This window comes from Acinonyx jubatus, chromosome C1 (genome assembly GCF_027475565.1).
Source record: "Acinonyx jubatus isolate Ajub_Pintada_27869175 chromosome C1, VMU_Ajub_asm_v1.0, whole genome shotgun sequence".
Lineage (NCBI taxonomy): Eukaryota > Metazoa > Chordata > Mammalia > Carnivora > Felidae > Acinonyx > Acinonyx jubatus.
The window spans coordinates 102,810,497-102,818,558 of record NC_069381.1 but is presented as its reverse complement, the minus strand read 5'-3'; the positions used below and the strand labels follow the sequence as shown (position 1 = coordinate 102,818,558).

Below are 8,062 nucleotides of genomic sequence, written 5' to 3'. Positions count from 1 at the left end.
TTTGAACTGTGCCTGGTTGTAAGTAGCCCATTAGTCAGGGCCTATGGATATGTTGAGATGAGTTGCCCGGTGGTGGACCTGTCTGTATTCAGCCAGAGAGTCACTGAGGGCTCTTTCTACATTCCATTGCTCACGCACACCTGTTGTCTAAAAGCGGCCTCTACATATTTCACTATATCAACAGGCTAAAGAAGACACAACATACTATTACACCAACTGATGCAGAAAGAGTATGCAACAGAATCCAATACCCATTCATGAATAAAACTCTCAGATAAATAGGACAAGAGAGGCAGTTCCTCAATTTAATAAAAACTATTTACAAAAAACCTACAGCTAACATTATACTTGGTGGTGAAAGACTGAATGCTTTTCCCCAAAGATTAGGAACAAGAAAATGATGTCTATTCTCATGACTTTAATCAATATCATACTGCAAGTTCTGGCCACTGCAGTAAGGCAAGAATAAAGAAATAAAAGGCATACAGATTAGTAAGGAAGAAATAAAACTAACCCTATTTGCAGATGACATTACTGTCTATGTAGACAATTCCAAGGAAAAAAAAGAAACCCAAAACTAATAAATGAGTTCAGCAAGATTGCAGGATACAAGATCAACATACAAAAATCAACTGAATTTCTATACACTAACAATGAGTACTTGGGAATTATTTAATTGAATTTAATTGAAGTTTAAAAATAATATAATTTACAATTGCTCCAAAGAAAATGAATTACTAAGGTATAAATCTAACAAAGCAAATAAAGGATTTGTGTGCTTAAAATGACAAGATACTGATGAAAGAAATAAAAAAGACCTAAATAAATGGAGAGATATACTCTGTCCATGTTTGGACATCTCAAGATATTAAAGATGTCAACTCTCTCCAAACTGACCTATAGGTTTAGTGCAATTCCTATCAAAATCCCAGCCAAAATTTTTGGAGACATAGATAAGCTTGTTATAAAACTTATAAGGAAGTAACAGACTCTCAAACAGCTAATATAATCTTGAAAAAGAAGAATAAAGTGAGAGGAATCACTCTACCTGAAATTAAGGGTTATTATATATAGTAAGCAATACAGTGTGGTGTTGGTGAAAGCATAGATATATCAATGGAACAGAATAGAGAACCCACAAAATAGACCCACACGCGTATGTTCAACAGATTTTTTTTTATAAAGGTGCAAAAGCAATCCCATGGAGGAAGGATAGCCTTTTTCAGCAAATGATACTGGAGCAATTGGACATTGATAGGCAAAAAAAAAAAAAATGAGCTTCAACTTAAAACTGTTCGGGATTTAAGACTAGGCAAAGAGTTACGGCACCAAATGTTGGCACCAAAAGCATGATCCATTAAAGGAAAGATTGATAGATTGGACCACATCAAAATTAAAAACCGTTGCTCTACAAGACTTTGTTAAGAGAATGAAAAGACAAGGAGAAAATATTTGCAAACCATATATCCACGAAAGACTAGTATCTAGAATATAAAAAGAATTTTGGGGCGCCTGGATGGCTCAGTCGGTTAAGCATCCAACTCCGGCTCAGGTGGTCATGATCTCACAGATCATGAGTTTCAGCCCCACATCAGGCTCTGTGCTGACAGCTCAGAGCCTGGAGCCTGCTTCTGATTGTGTCTCTCTCTCTGCCCCTCCCCCACTCATGCTCTGTCTCTTCAGTCTCAGAAATAAATAAACATAAAAAAAAAACTCAACAGTAAAGTAACAACCCAATTAGAAAATTAACAAAGATATAAACTGATATTTCCCCTGAAAGGATATAAAGACTGCAAATAAGCACGTGACAAGCCATTACATCACTAGCCATTAGGCAAATGCAAATTAAAACTGCAATGAGATATCATTCCACGTATCTGAAATGGCTAAAGTTAAAAATACCAAATACTTCTATAAAGAATTTCATTATATGCTCCTATAAAATTGTTAAATGCTGCTTAAATATGTCGTTAGCTACTCTGTGCTTCCTAGTAAAGGTAAATCTCATGACAGTCAGATGTTCAAACTCTAAACTTGCTTCATTCTGATTTTCACTGATCAACCATAATGATAATGATAATGATAATCCTTAATGATAATGATAATCAACCATAATGATAATCTTTATATAATTTTTTTGGCAATTAAACATAACCAATAATAGCTACCATAAAGTAATATTTATTATGGCACAATTTTCAAATATTCTCTTATAAACTCATCTTTTACTATTAGAGCATTCTACTCAGATGACTCTGGCATGATCATGCTATATGGCTAAAGATCTGAGAGTGTTAATTTTTAGCTGTATAAATAGCATCTTTCCTTGAGGGAACCTATCTTTCCTTCATTCAAAGGGCTCTATGATTTTGAATTTGTTAAGGATTTGTGGTTATTGTGACTCAAGTCAGACCTATGTTCACTAGACCTAAAATATTTCTGTTTATACAGATCAAGTAAAATTCTAATAGGTTACCCATCTATTTCAGATCTGGGGACACTGATGAGTTCATGATAAAGAGTGGTAAGCCATTCTGATTAGTGCTTCAGGTCTGCTACCCGTTGTATTAGCTGTAACCACTTTTTCTTTAGAGATTTATCATTGTCATGTGACCCTCTCAATGCCATCTTTCCATTATCCCCACTAATTTCAGGAATCACAGTTCAATGGCAGCAGCTCCCACTGTCCTTCAAGAAATAGCCACTACAGAGTCCTTTGAAGATGCAGAGGCAGCCCTCTTGAATATATTTCTCACAACCTTGTTGAAAGTAGTGTGTTCTTCTCGACCTTTCCAGAGAATATAGATAGGGGTGAGTGAGCTTGTCTTACATGATAAATCCTCTCTAGTATCCTGATCTCCCTAAGCTTTTGGATACTTTCCTCTGTAATATACCAAAGAAGTTCTGGCGTTTAAACTTCATTTACAATAGGCCACTTTTGGTGCAAGTTTTCGGTCAACCAAGCAAGTGAACAGTGAAAGCCTCTTGAGTAAATGCTTTGCTACTGCATGCCATGAACTGACAGTATTCCGTGACATCAGGGTCCTTAATACCTTCAAATCTAAACAGGTCTAAGACCCCATAGCAGCTAATCCAGAACACATTCTTAGAACCCATACCTAAGCTCATATTCTTCCAGGACCACTTCACTTATTGTAACTCAGTTCTAACCGAGGATGTCACTACAACAATGACAACTACAACAATGTTAAACACAATAGAACAATGGCACCTCACAAAGAAATAAAACTGGGAACTTCAGCAAATTGCATCTCTGCTACGTGACTTTCTCACGCCTACACACATACACACACTCTCATACACACACACAACTTACTCCCTCCTGACCATTTGTTGGATCAGGCATTTACACTGATAAGTTATTCAACAAAATAAGACAAGATTTGAACCACCTGGTAGGCCTTAGTGTCCTGTCTTACTTGCTTCACCATCCTTCTACTTTCCTTTCATCAGATTCTCAGTTATTCCTGCCCCTGGAGTATGTCCTTCGAGCTTGTGGCCCTTAAGCTTGTGGGATATTGTTTACATTTATTCCCTGGCTAGAAATCAACTCAAAGGATAGCATTCATTGTCAATCCCAGGGCTTTTTTGTAGAAAAAAAAATGCTTAGAAAAGTAATGCTTGAATATTTGCTTTTCCTCCAAAGAAAAAACCTGAAGTGACACTGCTGATGTCTGTGAAGTTAGCTGTGAAGTTAGCTGTGGGAAGTATGCTAAAAACTGAAGCTCTTGCATTCACCATGGGGCTAAGGAGAAACAGCAGTAAAAATTGGTTGGAAGGAAGCTTCTGCATCCACAAGACACCTCACTTCAAGCAAGGGGAAGTAAAATTTAACTGGGTTCTGGTGTCTTCTCAGTTTGTAGATGGGATTTGCAGAATCTTTCATTCTGAGGGAGGTAAGGAACAAGTTAGGGGAGGACAGTTGGCCTGCCAGGCTAGCCCTGAAATCACTTAACTAACAGGGATTCTCACAGGCCCCCAAATATGTTCCATGATATGACTTCCCTAGTCACGTCTCCAAGGTCCAAAGCCTCCCCAGACTTACAGAGTTAGAGGACCCTGGACGGGCATAGGATGAAACATCAACAGCTAGTTGTAGCAAGAAACACCAACCATAGCTAGTTCTATGTTCCAGAGTATGGCACAAAGACTTCAGGGTCACCTGTCCCTTGGACTATAAACTCAGTGCTTGGTGGCATAAACCCACTTAGAATCAAAGGCTTCCTTTTGAGTTTTTTCAGGTAGATTCCTTCCACTGTTGGGTTTTGCTATCATTTGATCAGTGATCTCATTCTCGTTGCTTTTATCATTTAAATCAGATAACAAAAAGCTCTAATGAGTGGAGTATTGGTGGACTTAACTGAAATATTTTCATGTGGAGCTCTAGAAATAAAGATAGAATTTGTCTGCAAAGTTGTTTTCTTGGATTGCCAGAATTTGGCTCTTTGTAACTGTGTATGCTTTCTTAGAAGGCAGGCTTGGTATGCTCAAACCCGGTTTTCAACTCTTGTTGCCCCCTTCAGCCAGCTTGAATCTATTTCCAGGGTTCTTTGGAGTCCAAGGATGCAAATGAGGTCTCTTATATTTCTTGCATTTTCAAGCAAGGTCCTTCAGAAAAGAATAAAGTTTTTCAAAGAAAACAGTTTTTACTCAGTTTCTGAAAGGATATTTTTTTTCCTTTCAAATATAACTAACAGTGTTATTATTAGTTTCATTTTTCACATGTAAGGCAACTTCTCCACTGTAGTGGCTCCTCACCCCTTCCTGAATACAGAGCTTTCTGCTGTGTCAAATTTAGGGCATGTGATACGCAAAATTCATATGCATAATATACCAGGAGCAAAGTCTTCAGAAAGAACTGAGACAGCTTCAGACAAATGAGAGCTCAGCTCTCCAGAGGACCCTGCTTCGGGGCTTTATTGCCTCTCCCCTGGAAGTAAGGGCCCAGGATTTTCACATCCTGGATTCAGAATCCCACATCTCAGGCGGGACTCCTGATTTTGACCAAAGCACAAATTGAAAGTTTTTATCCCTTGGACCTTGGAGCTTCTGGAAGCTGCAGAAACTGGGGGACTTGCACAGCTGTGAGGCATGAGAGAGCTCCTTGCAAGCCAAGAGCAGTGGGACTCCCCACCTCCCCCTTGTCTTTCCCTTTCATTCCTCTCAAGCTGCAAGGCTCCTCTCTTGCCTTTCTTTCAGAAATAGAGGGCCCTTTGCTTTCTGTCATTTTTTAAAATTCTATTTGACCAAATCTTTCAATGTTTGTTTATTTTTGAGAGAGATAGAGAGAGCGAGGCAGCGTGCAAGCGCGGGAGGAGCAGAGAGAGGGAAACACAGAATCTGAAGCAGGCTCCAGGCTCTGAACTGCCAGCAGAGCCTGGAGACAGCCTGGACCCGGAGGCCTGCCCCTGCCCGCCCCCCACGTGGGGATGAAGATCCAGATTCGTGCATGTAGAACCATTAGAAAAAGGACTTCCCTGACCGGGAATCGAACCCGGGCCGCGGCGGTGAAAGCGCCGAATCCTAGCCACTAGACCACCAGGGAGCTGCCAGCTGCTTCTTTTTAAGAAGCATGAGTACTCTCCGCGTTAAGCGGTGGCTATTTCCCGTCTGTTTGCTCTGGGTGACGCGCATCCCTCTCAGTAACTGTCCCCTAAGGCCGTTCCCTATATAAAAAATGCCCCACAACAAAGACCTTACACTGTGCGGGACAGCGGTTGCGCCCCGGGGCCCCGCCAGGTCCACAAGTCGCCCCGTCCAGGCCGCACCCGTGGCCGCGTGTGGACACAAGGTCGCCGCGAAGAGGAGGGAGGGGAGGCGCCCGGAGTGAGACCCCGCAGTCCCCAACATCCCCCCAAAGTTTGGGACGCAGCGACAGAGGCGGCGCGGACCGAGACGCCTTTCGAGGCAGGCTCGGCAGCCCTGGACTGGACTCGGGTCCCGCGCCCCCCCCCCCCCCCCCGCCCCCGGCCCCGGCCCCCCAGCCACACGCCGCACGCCTGCTTTGTCCGAAAATCCTGCTGCTGCTTTTCTTAATTGCCGTCTCTGAGCCACACAACCGGCTTGCTGATTCGGGCAAACGACTCTCCCGACACAGGCGGGAGATCAGTTTAACGCTGGCACCTTGGCTCCCTCATCCCTAAGTCTAGGGATCGTGGGTTTGAGCCACCGTTGCTCTTTTTCGGGGGGAGTGGTGTTGCGGGGGGGAGTGAGGGGGCGGCTCTGTCCCTCTTCCAGGCCTGTCCTCGAGGGCAAGGGGTTAGGGCCGGGGCCCCTCAGCGTAGCTCCTCTTGCGGGGTGTGGAATCCCACGTGCCTTCCGTTTCAGCCAACAGAGAGGCTCCAAGGACCGCTCGACTGGGTTTGCGGGAACCCAGCTGATCCAAGCGTATTAGTTTGTGGTTCTCCAGCCCCGACTGCACGTCTTGCTCCTGGAGGGGAAGGTTCAAATACTCCTTCCTCCTGTCCACGTACAACCACAGAGGGTCCGGACACGACAGAAAGACAGTGAATCCTCTCCCCTGGCTGGGGGTGGTAGGAGAAAAATAGAATTTGGAGGGAAGGAAAGGGGGGAGGGTGACCTAAAGAAATTCAATGATGGAAAGCTACTTTGAAGGCCACATCTTTTGGAAGCAGGTCCTCCGGTTGCTGGTGACGATGGTGCATCCCTAACTGCATTTTGAGCCAAAGCAGAACAAAGCAGAGCACTGTGGACTGGTGTCCAGTGAGTATGCTGCCCGCACTTCCTTCGGGTTGGAGCACTTGAACTTTGAGCGAGAAGGCCACACGGTAACCATTGCACTAAGATCAACCGCTGGAGAAAATGGCATATTCTTCGCCAAACTTCTTAAGCTGTACTTCTAAAGGAAAAAGAGAAAAGGGGAGAGGGACAAGAAAGAAAAGCAAAGAAAGAAAGAACATTAGTCTTTCCCATCATTGGTCGGCTAGCATTTTGCTGTGAGGTGAGCTTGAAAACCCCTCCAGGCACATGCTTTCTGTGAAAACCGCCTTTACCTCTTGACCTGTCCTAGGTTAAAAATCGCATTCCTTGACCTGTTGAACGGGAAAATTATAAAAGGCAAATAAAAGAAGTGTCAGGTATTGTGAAAGGTAAAACAAAACTGTTCTTCAAAACGAATCTCAAGAGGGATGAGGAGGAAATCGAATAATCATGAAATCTGCGTGCACTGTCCCTGGCTCCTGAATAGATTTATACTTACTCTATGTGGTCTTCGAACGAATTCATTCCAGGCCGGGAATCGTGGATTGGCCTGTATTCGTGTTCGATATTTTAAAACAGCCAAATGTCCTAAGATGTGGCCTTTGCTACGGTACTGACTAAAACACACAGGCATGATTAAAATATTGGACTAAAGGAGCCGAGTAGAATAAGCGATGGCGGCAGGAATCGGAAGGTCCCCTCTGCCGGGAGGGCCGCGGGGCGGCGCAGAGCCAAAGGGCTGGCGGAGGAAGAGCGTGCACCCGACGTCTGCCCTGGGGCCCCTCGTCCTGGAGGCGGACACCCTGCGTTCGGTGCGGTTCCCGAGGCTAGGCTGCTGAGGGCGCCAGGGTCCCGTCCTCAGAGGAGGCGCGGGGTCCTTTGCGCGGGGTCCTTTGCCGGGACCGCTCCGGGGACGCGGGCTCCTCGCCCGCAGGGGCGCGGCTGCTTTCAGGGCCTTGGGCAGTTCAAGCGAAGTCGGCGGGCCCAACGGGTGTGGCCGAAATGCCGCTTTTGGGGGTTAGAGCCGGAGACCCGGCCGCCTGCCTCGTTTCCGTAGTGTAGTGGCTATCACGTCCGCCTCACACGCGAAAGGTCCCCGGTTCGAAACCGGCCGGAAACAGCTTCCTTTTACGACCCCCTCCTCCACACTCCCCCCCGCCCCGCCCCCCACACATATATCTATTGTCCTTTAAAATGCAGAAAGAACGGTGGCTTGAGCCAAGGCGGCCTCGGCGGGCGCTGTTGCGTTTCCATTTAGAAAACTAACACACAAAAAAACAACACAAGCAAGGCCGGAGTCCCACCGCCACCTGAAAGCCTT

General features: G+C 44.9%; 2 non-coding genes across 2 annotated transcripts; one reads left to right on the top strand and one right to left on the bottom strand.

The window, feature by feature from the left end:
* Positions 1 to 5,494: 5,494 nt before the first annotated feature.
* On the bottom strand, positions 5,495 to 5,566 carry TRNAE-UUC (transfer RNA glutamic acid (anticodon UUC)). The gene has a single exon. It is a non-coding gene; the product is annotated as a tRNA-Glu (tRNA).
* Positions 5,567 to 7,788: 2,222 nt separating this feature from the next.
* On the top strand, positions 7,789 to 7,861 carry TRNAV-CAC (transfer RNA valine (anticodon CAC)). The gene has a single exon. It is a non-coding gene; the product is annotated as a tRNA-Val (tRNA).
* The last annotated feature ends 201 nt before the right edge of the window (positions 7,862 to 8,062 follow it).